Consider the following 20,739-nt stretch of genomic DNA (forward strand, 5'->3'; position numbering starts at 1 on the left):
CTGCAGGAGAAAGTGATACCGCACTTACTGGAATATAATGTCCTTGACACAGTGACATTCATGCAAGATGAGGATTCCTAACAACTTTCACCGAAGAGCGATTAATTAGCCGTCACTGCAGAAATGAGTGCTTACGTCGGTCACCGGACTTAACACCACTTCATTTTTGGTTTTTGGGTTATGTCAAGTACTGAGTGTGCCGCAATAGCTCATCTTCTTTGGTGCAGTTAAAGAACGTCATTCGCCACGAAATCTCTTGCATCCATTTGGATATGATGCAGTTAACGGTGCTGTAACTCGCTTGCAAACTGTATTTTATGGTGATGGCGGACACAGAAAATAAGAGAGCTATGCTTGTAAACATTTGCGCGCAGGCAAATAATTATAGTGTTACTAGAAATGTGTGATTGATTCTCGTACATTGCCATCTATCGACAAAAATTTAAATTATTTTTTTATTTACAAAAAAAGAAAATCCCTTCACGAGAACAACGTTTTCGCAAACTGTGTTCAGTTATACAATTTTATTCAATTTTAATGAATATTTACAGACTTACGGGACACTCTGTATAAATATGGGGAGTTTCTGAATTCCTACGGAGCAGTAACAAGTTCTGGGTCATTATTCTTTTAAGAACATAAACTATAAGTGTTTAAAAGAATTAATTTTTACCTTAGTGTATACCAGATTTTCATTTAATACTTGTTTTCTATGCATAATTTTCACAATATCTGAAAAAAGAGGTTTGTAGTCTGAATCAAAAATCCCATTTATAAGGATAAATGACTGTTTGTAGCTGTATTCTTCTTGGGAATTGAAGTTCTTAGAGAGAAGGGAGAAGAAGCAAAGTCACGCAGTTCCTGGTTTTTTTTTTTTTTTTTTTTTGTTGTTGTTGTTGTTGTTGTTGCATTCCCTTTGTATAATGGAAAAGTTAACTATTGTTCGCTGATCTCATGGCTTGGTACACTAATAAGGCCCCCTCCCAAAAAAAACTGAATTTCGTGCAGCTGGTACCTGTGATACAACAGGATTTGAAATCACGGGTTTGATTCCTATGAACTTGAATATATATGATGATTTGGGAATGACGATTGCATACCACACACAGAATATACATACATGTTAAAGCATACACAGAAGATTCGTAATGAAGAATAAACTTTGAAGTTGTGGTAGATTTTAAATATTCAAATTTATTTTTATTGTCATTTGTGGCCACAGTTGCCTTGGCCCATTAATACAATAACTGTGCTTGTTCCAAAATACAACATTTTTTGAGATTGTTGCGATAAGAAAAAATTAATAAATAAATAAAACAGAGCAGCAGCAGTCCAGCTAAGACGAGGTTCAGAAGCGAAAAGCGATGTGTTCAGCACGAAATCTTAATTCACAGTAGTTTCAATTTTAATACATTTTGAATGGATAATTAATAGAGCTCTAAAATTATTATTGGCTGTTATGAGTTTTACTTCGCAAAACCATTTACGTCACCAGCGTTATGTAAATGTTGCATGATATGGATCAATCTGGAAATGATGCAGTTCATAAAAGTTGATTATAAGCTCTTATTATTTTTAGAACACAGAGGAGAAACACCCAAATTAAAATGAAGAGTTAATGGACTATTGCTATCAATTAGAATTTTGATTTCCGTATTTTTTTTATCTTATATATAGTTTTCAAGGAAGGTTTTTTTTTAAACAACATGAACATACATGATTCCGAGGATGGACGGCGAGGGTGACGGGCAATTCTGGGAATTTTGATGTTAATAATGCGATTATTGACGAGAATATGCATGATATTAGGGATCAGGCTCCCCCTGTGCAATCAGCGACGAATGATGATGGACGCATGGAATTAATTATCCAGTTCTACGACCTGAAACACCAGTTTGAAGCGATTCAACAACAGAACTTCTTGAAGAGAACTCCATCTCCGTTGGACTCAAGTGGCTACGACCAGCTCGACGGGCGGGTAAAACTCTTTTTCACAAAATTAATGAGATTGTTAATGTCCTTGATGTACCGATTTTCCACCTTCCCGCGACCAGAGAGGAATTTTTAAATACATTGGAGAGCGAGCGCTTAGCCAAGATGGCTGCCGCTCAATCTACAGAAGATCCTTGCGACCATGAGGTGTCCAAACCAAAGAATAAATTCTTTGGTCCAAACCCACGCACGCAGTGCGGGGAAAACCAGTTCTGTCTAAGGCTACTATAAAGTATCTCTAGTAGCTCTAGTTCTGTCTACGTCATCGCGAAAGCGAAAAACGCAGACAATTGACTCTGACGGGTTTATCACCCCCGCGGCGCGTAAGCAAGGGAAGGCGCCAATTGTGGATCTCACAATAGTCGATTTGGCAAACAACATTAAAGAAGCAAATTCTACTATTCAAAATTCAAAATTATCAGGTAGTTCAAAAAATGCTACTCCTGCAAAAAAGGAGAGGATTAATAATAAATACGAAAGAATCAGGAATTCAATTATCAATGATGATAAAAATGACTCTGAAAAGAATAGTGAGAGCACCACTGAGGGAGTAAATTCCGAGCAGGCACGGAACGTATCCCCCCACCGCAGCCTGAGATTCCGGCAATTCACCTCAAAAGCAGCAAGAACTGGAAGACACAAGTGTCTTTCATGAGAGAAATTGCCCCAAATTTACGGAGCATTCTGACTGGACCCTATCTAAAAATTTTTGTACAAACAGAGCTGGAGTTCAGGGAGGTCACCCGCTGGATGAAGCAAGCCGGCATCCAGTTCAAAACTTTCGATCTCAAGCAGGACCGGCCAGTCAAAATTGTTATCAGAGGCCTCCCTGTTGAAACAGACGTCGGGGCATCAAAGGGCAAGTTGAGGCGATGGGATTTAAAGAGCATCGCATCGTTCGGCTTACTCAGCCTGGCTCCAGACATCCAATGCCACTTGTTTATTTACAAGTCATCCCACACCCCTTCCTCGATCATCTGTTTGCCGTCACTGACATGTGGGACACAGAGATCAGCATTGAGCGTTACCGCGGCCGCAAGGGCTCTACTCAGTGCTTTCGGTGCCAGGGCTTTTTCCATTCTTCGGAACTCTGCATCCTTCCAATCCGTTGTGTCAGATGCTCTGGACCCCATTGGGCACGAGAGAGTACCAAAGGATTAGATGTACCTGCCACTTGCTGCAACTGCGGTGGAGATCATCCTGCATCATACAAATCTTGTCCCCGCTACCCAGGTAACAAACGGGCTCGTGGCAAAAATTCCACGCCTAAGACTAGGGCAGCTGCACAGATAGCCCCCCCGCAGGGTTCTTCTAAGCCCACAGCAACCGCTGAGACAAGACGTCCCATGCCTGCTCCCCCAAGCAACGTCAGTTCACCATCTTATGCACAGATGGTGAAGAACACCACCGAGCACGGATTCAAATCCACGAATCCAAGACTGCCGGTTGCAGAAGCCCCTGCAGCCCCAGCAGTGTTAGCCACAGCAGAGTGTAACAATGATTCCGACGATGTCTTTTCATCTACACTAAAATGCTTAATCGAAATCTCCCGCGACCCAGCGGTAGACAAGCATATTCTGCTTCTCGCCTTCAAAAAAGCAATGCCTAAACTCAGGCAAGCAGATGCTTTAATGAGGGCATTTTATATTTATGAAAGCTATGTTGAGCTTTCAACTTAATTCGGCATTTTTAGACCCATGTCTTCTGTTTTTCAATGATGAACCACTAATAACGGCCTAAAATTCAATTTTATGAATGACAGTTTAAATACCACCAGAGAACTGACCATTTGCACGTGGAATGCCAATGGATTGGCACCTAAAATTCACGAAGTTCGTGATTTTGTAGTAGAGCACGGTATTGACGTGTTTTTTGTCCAGGAGACTCGCCTTACCCCAGGGAATACTCCCAGAATTGGGAATTATGACATTTACTGTACTGGCAGGGTGTCACAGGGCAGATATCCTAGTGGTGGCACTTGTATCTATGTGAAGCGTTCGTTAAGCACCACATGATACCGTCCCCTGATTAAAATTTTTTGGAAGCGACAATTATCAAAATTTTCCTTCAAAATTCCTCCCCGCTGACAATAGTCTCAGTTTATCTACCTCCACTGTCTACAGCACGTGGAAGACCAGCTTTTCCTGTCAGTGATTTTGATAAACTTTTGAGTATTTCAAATCACCTAATTATTGCTGGTGATCTAAATTCACGCCATACCGCATGGTTTTGTTCTAATAGGAACAGGTATGGTATTAGTCTAAATTCATGGTGCCAGAGTAACCATGTACAGATCATAGCTCCTACCCTCCCGACTTTTTACCGTGTAATTGGGTCCCCTGCAGTTCTTGATCTGGCTGCCTTTTATAATATATTTTTTCGGCATGAGATAAAAGTGATTCAGAAATTGGCTCTGATCACTACCCTGTCTTGATAACCCTAGATATTCAAAATAGATACTCAAAATTAGAGGAGCAAGTCTCAACAAATTGGGACGATTTTAGATTTATTTTGGAAAAAAAACTCCCTACCATCAAAATTTCCAGCAATTCGGACTTTGACAGGCATATCAAAAGTTTGGAGTCTTTACTTAAAGAAGCGAGAGCTGCGGCTTCAAAACCACGTGAACACCCAGGTGCTAGGCTCCCACCTGAGACTAAATTCAAAATTAAGCAGCGGAACTACTTGCGAAGAATTTGGCAAAGGTCACGAGATCCCAATATCCGTGCCCAGTTTCGCAAGATACAGAACGAGATAAGGACCGAAACCCGCTTATTAAAACAAGCGGAGTGGAAAACATACATTGAGTCCCTAACGACTGAAGACAAATAGATTTGGCGCGCAGCCGCCCGATTACGCAAACATAAAGCACTCATTCCGCCCCTTCAAACGGCCGATGGCGCACAGATGGCCTACACTGACTCAGAAAAGGCTGATGTCATTGCTGACAGCCTTGCAACTCAATTCACACCAAATCACGACTCCTACTGTAACCGCCCGGTTACACAGGGGCGCATACAAGCACGGGTTAAAGATTTTTTAACACAACCTATCACAACTGAACTCAGACCAACGGACCCTACTGAAGTTATGGTTTTCATAGATAAGTTGAAACCTAACAAGGCACCCGGCATAGATTCTATTTCGAATCGCATGATCAAAAACTTCCCCCCAATGTTTATCGTTTGGATCACGGTACTTATAAATTTAATGCTCAGGAGAAGCTATTTCCCCGACTGTTGGAAAATTGCAGCAGTCGTCCCTATTCCAAAACCGGGACAAAATCTAAACTTACCCGTCAATTACAGACCCATAAGTCTGTTATCCTCTCTCTCAAAGATCTTTGAATTTGTCTTACTTAATCGCCTAAATGAATTCTGTCGGAATCAAAATTTATTAATCCCGGAACAATTCGGCTTCCGACCTAAACACTCCACGGTACACCAGTTACTCCGTGTTGTGGAATTCATTCATGAAGGCTTTCGTAAGCGAGAGAAAACTGGTATTGTCTATCTGGACGTGGCCAAAGCCTTTGACGGGACTTGGCATGACGGGATTATTTACAAGCTCATGTGGCTTGGTTTTTCAGCTCATCTCATTAAAATTATTAACTCGTACTTGTCCGGACGTAGTTTCCGCGTGCGAGTTAACCACGAATTCTCCTCTCCCCGCCCAATCTATGCTGGTGTAGCTCAAGGTAGCCTCCTTGGCCCTTCAATCTTTAACCTTTATGTAAATGATATTCCTAAGGTCCCAAATATCGATCTTGCGTTATACGCAGACGATACAGCCATCATTTCACAACACTCCAACACCCTCCAGGTAATCTCCCAATTGCAGAGTTACCTTTCGACCTTAGAACTCTGGCTCGGTCTGTATAAAATCAAAATTAATGTCGCAAAATGTGCTGCGACTATGTTCATCCGAAGAAATATCCCAAGTTTACCTAATTTAATGCTCTTCGGTGAACCCATTCCCTGGGTCTCTTCTTTCAAATATTTAGGTGTTTTACAAGACTCAAAATTAACTTGGCAGCCTCACATCCGCAAAATCATAGCGCGTGCGACAGCTGTCAAAACCGCCCTACGCCCCCTTTTAGCTATTAATAGCGACCTGTCGACGAATAACAAAATCTTGCTCTACAAATCAATGATTATGCCTGTTATAATATACATATGCGTGTCTCGTCTGGGGCCCATCTGCACTGACTAACAGAAAACATGTCCAAATTTTTCAATCTAAAATGCTCCGGCAAATTTTAAAAGCTCCGTGGTTCGTACGGAACGAAGAGATTCATAATGACCTCAAAATTTTGCCCATTAATCGCCATATACAGCGACTTTCGGAAAAAATTTTCAAAAATATTCAACGTGTTGCAAATCCTCTGCTTCATATGCTACCCGTATACGATCCTGCTGTTGCTTCTTCCCGGAAAAGACCCAGAGCGGTTCTTATCCAGGAATACTCAGCTCTCCCATTTAAACGGGCTAGACATGAGCACACTGACCATGGAGGTAGGAAGTAAGATGGAGTCGCCCTAAACAAGTTTCTCCCGTACCTTGCTCTGAAGCACCGGCGATCCCTACGTGGTGACCAAAACATTGGGTCATTTACCATTGAGTTCTATGGGATTTGACGCGTTCGGATGTAAATATTTTGTAATTACGTCGTAAATATACATATAAATGTATATATTTTCTTTTTCTACAACACTTCAGAGACCTAAGTATATGAAAACAACATATTTTTAAACAACATTTCATTCTGAACGGAATTAAATGCTATACTTTTCACAGGACAGTTTTCTCAGAATGGTTTAATTTGAATGAAACATTTTCGCAAGTTTTCGTTAATTACATTAGAAAAAAAAAATTAAGGTAATTCGATTTTATTCGGTTAAGGTACAAAAATTAAGATCAAAGTTTATTGTATTATTAATATTAAAATTATGCATTATTTCTTTTCTATTTATAGAGCTTCTTCCTAAAATACTTTCTTAAATATGACATGATTTTTTGGCTTCTGAGGCATCTTTTAAATCGAAAAATGTAAGTCAATTTATAATTAATGCTCTATTCGGTTCATTTTAAATTAGAGAATTATTAGGAATTAGCGAAATACTTTAAATAAGTATTTCGCTAATTCTTAATAATTAAATAGGTATTAAATAGTACTTGACTTTCTCTGAACATTTCTGAAAGGGAATAAAATAAGTTTTTTTTTTAAAGTATTATTTAAAATTTGTAACTGAGTTATTATAAAATGTAAGGGGAATAATTCTTTTAATTATACTTATCAGATTTTTTTTTACCCTTCATTTCAACAATACATATTCCAAAACTCTTTATTACGTTCTTAAGTGCTCATCTCATAGCATTTGCTTTACAATACCTTTTAACAGATTGCTTTCCAATACTAACAATTCTTGCTTAAATAGTTTTATAACGTATTTGTCAACAGGATTTCAATTTATGTTTACAATTCAATATTAAGGTTATTATATATTTAGATAACATTTATAATCATTATAAATTAGATACATTTAATAATTAGATTTCTTCACAGTACTTTCACAGTTGTTTAGAAGTGAATAAAATCTTCATTTCAAATACATTTATAAATAATTTAATGAATATTTAAGTATTTTGTCAAAAGCAGATACATGCTTTTTGCAAGCACATGCATAAATACCCATACATATTTCCTATTTTTCATTTCCGGCATGTGCAAATCTTTAATTTCTGTGCATTCACTATATTTTTCATGTAAAGTAATTTACACTAATTTAGCATACACCCGAAAGTTTTACATAAAAAATATATATGAAATTTGAATGAAAATTATAAGTATTATTTTTAATACCCACTCAAAGGTCAGTTTTTCTTCAAAATTCCTCCACAATGGCATCACTCTCTTTAGACAGATAGCCCTTGCATGCATTACTCTATTTAATAAAAACTTAATCTGACCTGTGTGCCTAATTACAAATATTTTAACATACATAATTTTATATTTATAAAACGTGTAAGCCCAAAGTGATTATTTTTCAGATATATAAAATTAAAACGATGGGTTTAAAATGAGCAGCAGTAAAGCCGCTCCTCTAAAAAATTTTAAAAGGTATATGTTACAATAATATATGAATGTGAAAAAAATTTGTTTTATTTAAAACATTTTGACGTTTGTAAAATAAAATAAAAGTAGCGAATACTCTATCAAGGGTATCAAAAGACGTATACAATTTTAAATGTACCGTAAGGTATTTTTCATTCTTTAAGCATAACATTTTTCTTAAAATCTATATTTTTGTAATGCAACAGCTTATAATTTTGTAAAGCAAATTCATAATCAAAATCGCTGTTGTTAGTTATCGAAAAATAACCAAGATGTGATTTTTGCGTAAATGTCACTAAACTATACAAATTGCTATTATCCATCACACTATGAATGTTTCTTTCATGCGAAAGTGTCCCTTTTTCGATTTCTATGGAACTGTCGTGTGTCGAAATACTATCAGAATCTTGTCAAGCGAGCTTCTGAATGTAAACAAAGAACACCCCATCTGGTGACCCAAGCTTCAAAGCAGTGCTTCACTTTTAGCACGGGTTGGCCCCTCCTCACTTTCCTACCTCCATGACACTGACAGCCACGTGAATAACTACCTCTCGTTCCTTAACCCCCCCCCCCGCATCTAAAGTTCTTTAATGCACACAGCATTAACTCGAGGAACCCCCTTTAAAGTTTCTTTAATAAGAAACATCACAGTCAAATAGGACTGATTTAAAATATTTTAACTTATCAATTGACTTAAACTGAAAAAGATTTTTAATTACAGCTTCTTTCTTCCTTTAAAAAGGAACTTTCTCAGGCGTTTAACAGCGTCATTTTAGGCCTTTAAATACCGCATTGAATAGTGGTCAAAAATGAAACTTCTCCCTCCCAGCTGATCACTGGCAGAACTACTTTTACGACCTGTAAACAGGTTCCCCCTCCCTCCCACCACGAAGAACGCGCATCGGAATTCCCCTGCGTATTCTTCATCTGATGTATGCAAAACATGATTATCAAGGTTCAAGGAAACTTCACCTTTTATTTTTCTAGTCTAAATTTTATGGCTGCCCATATCTAAATTATTCTGGCCCTTTTTCGGCGCAAAATTAAGACTTTCTGAGTTTTTTGCATTTTTTTCACTCAGTGTGAAGGCATTTATTCCAAGTCATTCGGCTTTTCAAAATTTTTACCCTATTTGACAATCCCCTCTTTGATGATGTAATTTCCTTTGAAGTTGTGGAGGTAAAGGCGTAATTGCCTATGAACTCCGTAATTTGCACTTCCTTGATCCATCAGAATTATGTAAGAGTCATACGACATGGATTAATCTCGAAATGATGTGTGCAAATAGACATCACTATTTTCAGAATATAGAGGAGAAATGAATTTACGTTGCTATTTTAAATTATAATTTATCTTTTACATATTTTTTTTTTTCTTACATAGACTTACAGGGTGTCCCATAAGTCTGTAAATATTTTAAAATCTCATAAAAATTGAAGGAATTGGTAGAATTGAATGAAGTTTGAGATAAATTATTCTCGTAAGGGGAATCTTTTGGGGTAAAGAAAAAAAGAATGAGTTAAATTTTCGTCGATAGAGGGCGCCCCACAAACACGGTAACGAGAAATATGTAAATCAGAGTCCTATAAATCGCAGGTTTGAAGATTAACAGCTCATTTCTGATTTTTCCTCTCTTACATAACGTTTTAATTGTGATGCTGACATTAGTCAATCAACAAGTGCAGTAAGTATAGCGCACGAGTAGCGACATGGAACGCTGGTAACCGAAGACATTAGCATTCCGCATCCTTCAGTGTTTTAAAATTGTACCTCTACAAGTTGCAATCAGTCCCCCAACTCTTGTCAAATGACAAAGCTAAGCAATATGAATTCGCAAACTGGACTTTCTCAAAGATCAATGACGATCCACAATAGTTTCTCAGTACTTTGTCGACAGATGGGGCTCTTTTCTCATTGCATGGAACAGTCAACACCCATAACTGTAGAATCTGGGTAAAGCAGAAACAACCTATGTGCCCATACTGAGGAGCCCCTGCATTCACCGCGTTTAATTATTTCATGTGGTTTCATTGTGTCTATTATTTTGGGCTCTTTTTGCTTTGAAGAGAGCTGTGCAAAAAAAGCTGCCTGGAAGACCTGCTCAGTTACTGGAAAACGCTACTTGCAACTGCTGCAGGAGAAAGTGATACCGCACTTACTGGAATATAATGTCCTTGACACAGTGACATTCATGCAAGATGAGGATTCCTAACAACTTTCACCGAAGAGCGATTAATTAGCCGTCACTGCAGAAATGAGTGCTCCCGTCGGTCACCGGACTTAACACCACTTCATTTTTGGTTTTTGGGTTATGTCAAGTACTGAGTGTGCCGCAATAGCTCATCTTCTTTGGTGCAGTTAAAGAACGTCATTCGCCACGAAATCTCTTGCATCCATTTGGATATGATGCAGTTAACGGTGCTGTAACTCGCTTGCAAACTGTATTTTATGGTGATGGCGGACACAGAAAATAAGAGAGCTATGCTTGTAAACATTTGCGCGCAGGCAAATAATTATAGTGTTACTAGAAATGTGTGATTGATTCTCGTACATTGCCATCTATCGACAAAAATTTAAATTATTTTTTTATTTACAAAAAAAGAAAATCCCTTCACGAGAACAACGTTTTCGCAAACTGTGTTCAGTTATACAATTTTATTCAATTTTAATGAATATTTACAGACTTACGGGACACTCTGTATAAATATGGGGAGTTTTTGAATTCCTACGGAGCAGTAACAAGTTCTGGGTCATTATTCTTTTAAGAACATAAACTATAAGTGTTTAAAAGAATTAATTTTTACCTTAGTGTATACCAGATTTTCATTTAATACTTGTTTTCTATGCATAATTTTCACAATATCTGAAAAAAGAGGTTTGTAGTCTGAATCAAAAATCCCATTTATAAGGATAAATGACTGTTTGTAGCTGTATTCTTCTTGGGAATTGAAGTTCTTAGAGAGAAGGGAGAAGAAGCAAAGTCACGCAGTTCCTGGTTTTTTTTTTTTTGTTGTTGTTGTTGTTGCATTCCCTTTGTATAATGGAAAAGTTAACTATTGTTCGCTGATCTCATGGCTTGGTACACTAATAAGGCCCCCTCCCAAAAAAAACTGAATTTCGTGCAGCTGGTACCTGTGATACAACAGGATTTGAAATCACGGGTTTGATTCCTATCAACTTGAATATATATGATGATTTGGGAATGACGATTGCATACCACACACAGAATATACATACATGTTAAAGCATACACAGAAGATTCGTAATGAAGAATAAACTTTGAAGTTGTGGTAGATTTTAAATATTCAAATTTATTTTTATTGTCATTTGTGGCCACAGTTGCCTTGGCCCATTAATACAATAACTGTGCTTGTTCCAAAATACAACATTTTTTGAGATTGTTGCGATAAGAAAAAAATTAATAAATAAATAAAACAGAGCAGCAGCAGTCCAGCTAAGACGAGGTTCAGAAGCGAAAAGCCATGTGTTCAGCATGAAATCTTAATTCACAGTAGTTTCAATTTTAATACATTTTGAAAAGGGGAAAAATATTTTATAAATGATAATAATTACATTTTTTGGAATTATTTTAAGAATGAGGTAAACGTAAAAAATGAATGAAGTAATTTTAAATATTAACACATGAAATGGATGTAAAATTATGTTTTGAATATAACATGGAATGAATATATGTATAGTTTAGTGAGTAATGCTGCGATGAATAATTAAAAAAATTTAAGAAATTAAATAATTGTATATAAAGACAGAGTATGTTGAGGGATTACGGGTTCAAAAACAAAGGCCTATTTTTGCCTCTGTATAATTGTTCTTTTTACCCTTCCCACACGTCGTAAACTCGGAAGGCTCCCATCTTATTTTTTTATAATGGAGTGTGGTTTTATTTTATATATATATATAATGAAATATATTAATGCAGTTCTCAAAAGGCCAGTTACTAAGAAGAAGAAAGAAATACTAAGGCAGTCCACACAGTTTTAGTCAATTGTCATTGTATTTACGGAAATATTTTAACTAAAATTTTTGTGTTTCAAATGTTCCATTTTTTAACCCTTCTTCTTCACTATCTTTTCACACCGTAATTTCCAAGACAATAAAGTCTTTTGTAGTATCAGAAGAGGTATTTTGTTCCATTCGTCTTGAACAGCTTTCCAAAGTCCAAGGAGGTTGCATGTTGACGTTTGGACAATCCGCTTTTTAAAAGTCCAAAAACACAAAAATCAGTGGATGATACATCAGGGGATATGAGTGAAGGGTATGGCTTTGATAAACAATATCTTGTTCCACTTTTCCAGGAAATTAACAGTGGATTTTGACATGCGGTTGCTAGCTTTGTCTTGATGCAGATCTACCGATTGATGGCGCTGTGGATAAAGAGAAGTTACTTCATATTTGAAAACTGGTTATAAAAATATGTTCCTGTGTTGTTGGATATAAAATATGTGAAGTTGACCTAAACACCTTCCCGCACTCTTTTTAATTTTTATTTGTTGTTATATCAAAAACCAACAAAACCATAAATCCCTTTGAGCCGTCTTATAAGATTTTTTACTTCACTTTGATGATAATTAATGGGTATCTTATTATTGCAGTCATTTAAATATACCCAAGATTCAACTATTGTGACATTTTTCCAGTTTTGAAAGAATAATTGTTTCTCATGGAGAATTCTGCTGCCAGCGATACATTGTGGAGAAAGACGATGCACATTACTTTTAAGATTTTCCCCCTTTTAAGATTCAAATAAGTATTTGACTTCTAAGATTTCTGTTTAATATTATAGTCCTTAATGTTATAACATTCTGTTTTTTCCCTTGAATATATATTTTGAACAATTTTTCTCCTTGAAACCAAATTTTGATGCTTCCCCCCCGCCCGTTTCTTATTGACATAATTATCAGTCATTGCTTTAAATACCGAAAAATTATGGCTTTCACAGCATTTTGCATGACAACAAAATTGTCAAACAGCAGACAATAATTTGCACTTTCAGAAATATAATTGCAGTTAAAAAAAATTTTCCAAGCAGGCATTTTTTTTTATAGCAAAGCAAAATCTTTAAAAACTTTAGCATCTATTTCACCTCTTTAAATAGTTTAATACCATAATTATAATTGCTTGTAAACATTCCAAGAGTATTTTATTTTTCGTACTTTAAAAAAACATATTAAGTACATTATTATCAATTGAAATAAAATTTTTATTTGCCTTTGATTTTCCATAACTAAACACAATGAACTGATTATCAAATTAAGTGTGAGTAAATGAATAATTTTAGACGTAGAGCTCAATATAGAAATACAAAAAAATTAAGAATATTACAAAAATGTATGATAATACTCATTATTGTGAAGAAAATGAAAAATGTAAATCAGACCTATGCATCTCAACCATTTAAAAAAATAGTTAAGGTTTTTAAAGATAAATTTCATTACAAAAGAAATTTATAACAGTACATTGATTCCTACTGAGTTTCAAATAAAACTGAAAAGCTAAGAACCAACACTAGATTGAGAGAAGAATTTAATTAATAGATATTTAACATAATATATAATAATACAGTGTTATAACTTCTAAACACTATTATTTAAGAGCAATTACAGTTCTAAAGAAAAAATGAACAGCTCACTATGGGAAGAGAAAAGCTATAGGTTGTTCAAATTATACAAACCCGGTAAAATACTTTTGCAAAATAAATATTTAATGCAAATCTTAGCTCACTAACAGAAGAGGAAAGCTAGGTTGTTCAGACTGTACGGACCCAGTAAAATACATTTTGAGCGGGGGGGAATTACCGTATTTGACGGCATATATTTGGTCTCAAAAAAGTTACCTGCGTCTTATACGTGAAGGTAATTGCATTCAATAATTGTTTATTTGACTTTTACGAAACGTGAGAATTAAAAGAAACCACGCTATTGAAACCTTTTTTTCCTTGTGTGTGGCCGTCTGAATAAGGATGCGTCTTATATGCCGTCAAATACGGTAATGCAATTTTTTTTTTTTTTTAATACATTAAAGACAAGTCAATTTGTTTACTGTTTAATATTTAAAAGAAACTTTTCATATTTTGAGAAGACCAAATCATATAATTTTGCAATTTTAATGTTCTGATTAAAAAAAAAAAAAATATTTTATATGTTTACTGACTTTCTTACATTTACCTGATTTTACAGGATTTTCAAGGTCAGTAGGAAACACATATTACATAATTTCATATGTCATCTTCTGTTAATCTATTGTTTTGCTCAGAACAAAGTCCCATATAGGCCTGTTTATACTTTTATGTGTATAAATGAAATGTCTTATGTGTGACTTCTATGCATAATTGAAAACTAAATTACATACCAAATGAAACAAATTTCATCAAACAAGACAAATTTCCTACATATTTATTTAAAAAAATTTAGCTAAGAAGTAATATACTGTATTTTTCAATAATGATAATTTATAGCAACAGTTATGGAATTTCATTTTTAGGATTGTATACAATTCTTTTATGGAAGAAAATATATTGCTAGTACTATGTTTTAAATAATATTATAAAAAATCACACAGAAATAACAAATGCATTGTACAATTTATTTTCAATTAGATGAATTTACTCATCAATATAAAATTTGACAAAAAGGAAGAAGAATCCAGGATAATTTGCTATTCCTGCAGTCAACAGGAAATTAAAATATTAAATTTGAGTCTGATCTTTTTGACTTAAGAGGTTTTTTTATGCTATCCTTATCTAATTTCACTCCTGGGTTGAACATCAAATTGCCTAACAGAAACATGGCTGTCAAGCCCGCTGCACATTCAGTGAGTTTTGGGACAATAAGAAGTACTGAGTAGCTAGGCATCCTATAAAACATAAAATTAGCAACTTATAATATAACAAATATTGATCATAAAATGCTTAATAATCTGTAGCAATTGTAAACTGCTACAATTAGTCTAAAAGATCTCCAAGTAAAGAACAATTGTAGTCTAAAAGAGATTAACATGTTGCACCAATGCTAAATCAAGCATATAGAATAAACTATATCATATTCAGAATATAAAATTAATGATTCAGGAATGATTAATTAGAGCTTTTTTTTATAAAAGTAGCTTTACTCTTATTGTTAAAAATTGAAAAAAACTCCTTGATATGATAATTACACATAAAATATTAAAGTCTGATCATAAAATCTGACACTTTGACAATCATTCTGGTACAGTTACCTACAACAAATGATTATTACACGATATCTGTATATCACACCACAGTATATCATGGTGAAAATATTCTGCATGATGGAAGCTAAATGTCTTAATATTTTACCTAATTTAGTGTTTCTTTTTAATTTATATTTTCAATGATAACTAACAAGACAATTTGATTTTTCAAGATATAACAACATTTAGATTGAAATTTTAGTTTTCACAAAATTAAAAAAAATGGCTACATGCAAAACTCTTACACAATAATGAATTGCCAAATATTTTATTTTTACACACAATTTTGAGAGCAAAGCGTAATAAGACTTGAGTTACAGGTTCTCAACTTTGATATATACTGGTCATCAAAATCAAATGATAATGAGAAAAAATATGCTCAGTTATTGTTGCAACTAAAAAAGCCTAAAAAAAGTCTCATGAGCCCATATATAGTACTAAATCACAGTACAAAATCTACAGTTAGTATTAATACAAAATCATTAGAAAGACATATTATGAGAAAGTAAGAATGTGAAGTCACAAAAACAAGTACTGTGAAATAAACTGATAGAAATCAATATATTTAAAAGTTAAACACAGAATATATACATACAAGATATATACAAGAATAGATAATGACAAAAATGCTAAACTACAAAAAGCTGATACTTGCCATATAAAAATATCACATCAAATGTATTGAAAAATTCATATTCATGTCCAGCAGAATAAGATACTTCATGCAACTTTGAAGCACCTGCCTGTATCTTGGCTGCCAACATTTTCTGAACTTATTTTATTAAAAAGACAATTTCTGCTTTTCTAAGTTAGTTCTACATTTAGATTGAATTATCATTATTTTATTACTTTTTATTCTATTTTATTTCTTTACTTATTCTTTTTAATAATTTTTACTCATTTGCAGTGCTACTGCATATTTGCTGGGTTTATATTTTGGGATACCCCTTGGATTATCGCCAAGTTGTTATTTTATTTATGATAAACCAGAGTATTTTACAGTGTATGTTTTGGAAACTCCATTATGACGTGATTGGTTGTAATATGCGATACTCTGATTTTGATTATTTAGGAGAATATTTCTTAGGGCTTATTTCTGCATTGGATGTCGGTCAGGAAGTACATTGCTTATTTTGTGCTTACACCATGTCGGTGGTAATATTATTAACCTGAATTTTCTGTAGGATTTGGAATGAAAGCATTGATCAACTGGTATGTAAATGAAGATTTAAGTGGCTTGGTTCACCTCAAAGTAAATTACATAGTGATATTTAAGGATTCGGAAACCGAAGCTCATATGAACACTAATCAAAGGTATGTGTGGGTGTAATAAAGGGATATTTGAAAGAAATGCCACCGATAGTCCAGCATTACGGAGGATAATTTTGATTCTTACTTTTGTGAATTTATTTCATGACGGCAGTATAATGATTCTAATTCAGATAATTTAAAAAAGTTTTTGGATGCTTTTAAGGAATTCTGTTTGCTACATTCCAAAGACACAAAAATTTCTAAATTAGGTAAGTCAGTATTTCCTTTTTGTACTGGGCAAATTAGATATCATGTTTTTCATTTTTATGTTATTTCCTTGTTTTATTTTGATTTAAAATGCAGTGTATTGAGATTATAATTTTTTCTAATGTTTTAATTATGTTTTGGCCATCATTTTATTTGGGACGACGTTGCACATAAACAGAAATGGCACTAAAGAAATCACCAATTTTCGCCAAGAGGTACCCTGAAATATATTTTTCATTATTTATTTTGTTAGTGGTATAACTTACTTGTGTAAACCTTGTAGTATACTTTGTGGAATATCTGGAGTTAAAATTACAGTCCACCCCCAAAAAATACTAATACATCTGTATCTTTTAATTTACTCTTTACGAAACAAACTATGTGCATAACTCATAGAAATTCATCAATATTTAAAGAATTAAAAAGTTAACGGCTCTAGTGTAGAATTGGGTGCCCCTTCGATTAGCGACATTTCTTTGTAAAATGTTGGCGATGAAATCTTATTTCTTGTTACCATGATAGTGTAACTTTGCTTTAGCATCCTGATTTTTTTAAAATAAAAATAGATTGATGTGTACATGGACAAATTTAAACAGTGGGCAATGCCTAGTTTGTGCAACTCTGGGATGTTTTTTTAAGTGAAAACAGATCGATGTGTACATGGACACAGAGTTTATGCAATTCTTTTACTTTTTTTTTTTGGTTTTGTGTAGCGGCCATCTTGAAATTCCTGCTGCCTATCTTGGCATCAAAAAAGAATTGCCAAAAAACAAGGGTACCCAATTGTAAACTTTTACCAAGTTAACTAACAATGAAAAAAACATTCCATAGACATCTAAGAATATGTAAATTTTGGAGAAATAAAAAATTTTGAAAAATTATCTACTGTCCCCCCCCCACATTTTTATAATATGGCAACATTTTAAACAGCATTCAACTTGCTTTCTCAGCTATCTAATATGCTAAGAAATTTACTTTATTTAGTATGCACTGTGAAATTGCAGCACTGTATTGCAAAGAAACATTAAATGAAATTATAAAATTAAAAATCTATTACTAAAAGATAGTATTTGCTATGTTCTATTGCTTTCATTGTTATAAAGCAGTTCAACTAAGTTCTAAGCAAGTAAATGTGTATTTAGTATGCAATGTTACCACATAGTATCAAGTAGCATTTTATTCTTAGAAAATTCCTCAGAAATCTTTGATTAATGCTGTAAAATATTCTCAAATATTTACAGAAAGAATTGACATATCAGTGCATTATGTCTCCTGGTTTCACACACAAATATTTCATCAAGAAAAAATAGTTTCACAAATATTTCACTAAGGGAGAAGAACTAATTTTTCCTTCTTTTATGCTACAAATAGACTTTTATCATAATGGAACAATCTTATTCATGGATGAGAACACACTTAATATTTTCAGTTTCGGATGACAACATTTTTATCTATAAACTAAGAATGAACACCTGAACCCAGAGAAACTGAAGCTAACAGTATAACATGCTATAAAAATGTGCTTGTAAGGATTACATATCTGTAGTAAAGCAAGATAAATTGCTTTTACTTAAACTTATGAGTCACTTAAAATATCTGAAAATTAAAAAAACGGAACTTGAAACTATCAGCCAGAATCTTGGGCATCAGAAGCAATTTTAAGTTGTGTCAAGACAATAACCCTAAATATTCCTCTTTAATATACATCTACATAGTTTATTTCAAATGTGAAAAATTCATCAGCATGTCCAGCAGAGGAAGACTCGCAAAAATTAGACAAAAAGTATAGAGCACACCAAATCAAATCAGGGAAGCACTTCCGCAGAGAACCTGGTAAATGTCAACATTGCCAAATTTGGCGATAAAAGTTCAAACCTGGTAACCCAGCGCATTTATCCTATTCGCTTGTTCGAAGTTTGCAACCATTCCTCTTGGGTTCATTTTGTTGAATTATCACTGTCGTTGTTCGCATTTTCATATTTATATTATTCTTCTCTTGTTTATTATTATTTTTTCTGAATTTTTTAACACCGAATAGATAGAAATATTTTCGTAGATAGATGCCAGTTCTCGGTTCGGGATGAAAGGAAGAAAATACGGCGGGAGGGGTGAATGCTAATTTGTTCACGTTGTGTTCTTAATTATTAACAGCTCTAAGAACCAGCAATTTAAATAACTAAGTAATGCTTTTATTTTTATTATTGGTTATTGTCATCTAAAATTATGAGAATAAATCAATTTTCTGGCGTAAAATTTTAACAATATATTGTTAATGCTTTTCTAACAATAACCTTTCAAAGGATGGCAAGTGTGACATAAATAGATCATTAAGTTGAAATAAAAAAGATTATTGATTATCTAAGATGACAGAATAGTTTGATGCATCACCATGGTCATCAAAATTAGCAAACCATTGCTGATGTAAGGAATATATTGTTTTCTGTGTTAACTGGAATTTAAGACAAATTTTTTTTTTGTTTATCACGTTTAACAGGTTAATTTCAGTACATTAATACTAATTTATATTTTTCAAATGAATTTTTATTTCCGTTATAAATGCTTATATATTGTCTTATACTTAATATATTCTTTTCTGTGCTAACTTGAATTTAATACAATTTTCGCCTATCACGCTTAACAAGTTAGTTTTACACCTACATGCTTATTATCTGTGAATTTTTACTACCATATGCTTAATATATTGTTTTGTCTGCTAACTTGAATTTACATGCACTAAAAATCACGTTTACAAATTTACAAAATATCACGTTTGCGGCTCGGCTCATCGGCGAGTAAAAATGCAACGGCGCCAACGGGTTCTCTGCGGATGAAAACCCCAAATCAGGATTTATAATGCTCTGAAGTAATTAAAATGTCTTTCCAATCTTAACTTTAAAGCTATGCAACGTATTTGGTAAGAATTAGACACATGAATAAGACCGTATATCATCCCACCAAAAATTGACCAGAAACAAGTGATTAAACATGTGAATGTAATACTAGTGTTGCAAAAGTTAACAAATAAACAAACAAACAAAAAAGGTTACTTCATGCTACACACTTTTTTCCAGTGTGGGGACTGCTACCTTGTCAGCTACCTTGTCAGCTACCTTCCTTGCATTTATTTATTAATCATCCGAAACTTTTGCACTTCTGGTTAACTGCACTATTACTTTCATTGAAGTCATGCATAACTTTCTGAAGAACCCAGACAAAGGTGGTACTGACAGGATAAGTTTAGAATATATTTTAAAGTTAAAAATGAATACTGATTAAATTTGGGCAAAAACTGCTCTTCACATGACCTTCGTGGAAGGAAAAAGGATTAGTATTAAACAAAAAACACTGCAATAAAATTACCTAAATATTTCCGATTATTAAGTGAATGATAAGCTTTTCTGAATCACAATTTTAATTTACCGTAAAGTGAGCTACTATCAAGGAGGTGCTACTATTCATCCGCTCATTTTCAGATGAAAAATCATACCTAATAAAAAGTTGCCACCTGCCTTTAAACATGCGTGAAATATTTTATATACATTCATTTGAAAATGTTCATACATGAAAACTAAAATGAAACTACTATAAGAAAAAAATCTCTCTATATATACATAAACAGAATTTTTTTATAAAAAATAAAAATTTAAATATTTTCAAGAATTTTCGCGCATTATGCTATACCATAAATATAGGAAGAGAGAGAGAATAATTTTATTTAAATAACCTCTAAATTTCCCAAATTTCTTCCGAACTTAAGTTAGGCTAGTTTTATGTTAAAGTGTTATGTATTTTTATGTTTGCATTGAGAAGGATGTATCAGAGTGGGTAATACCAAGGCCAACTAGATATCTAATATTAACTAGATAACTAGATATTGGTAACCCTTTC

The 20,739-nt window shown here is 33.9% G+C and overlaps 1 long non-coding RNA gene across 1 annotated transcript; it reads right to left on the reverse strand.

Moving 5' to 3' along the window:
* Positions 1–14,685: 14,685 nt before the first annotated feature.
* On the reverse strand, positions 14,686–20,652 carry LOC146997723 (uncharacterized). Its single transcript, XR_015040802.1, has 2 exons — positions 20,212–20,652; positions 14,686–14,976 (listed from the first exon to the last, which is right to left on the reverse strand). It is a non-coding gene; the product is annotated as an uncharacterized LOC146997723 (long non-coding RNA).
* Positions 20,653–20,739: the final 87 nt, after the last annotated feature.

This window comes from Stegodyphus dumicola, chromosome 4 (assembly GCF_044657685.1).
Source record: "Stegodyphus dumicola isolate Sdum_Otavi_A_Nest chromosome 4, ASM4465768v1".
Taxonomy (NCBI): Eukaryota; Metazoa; Arthropoda; class Arachnida; order Araneae; family Eresidae; genus Stegodyphus; species Stegodyphus dumicola.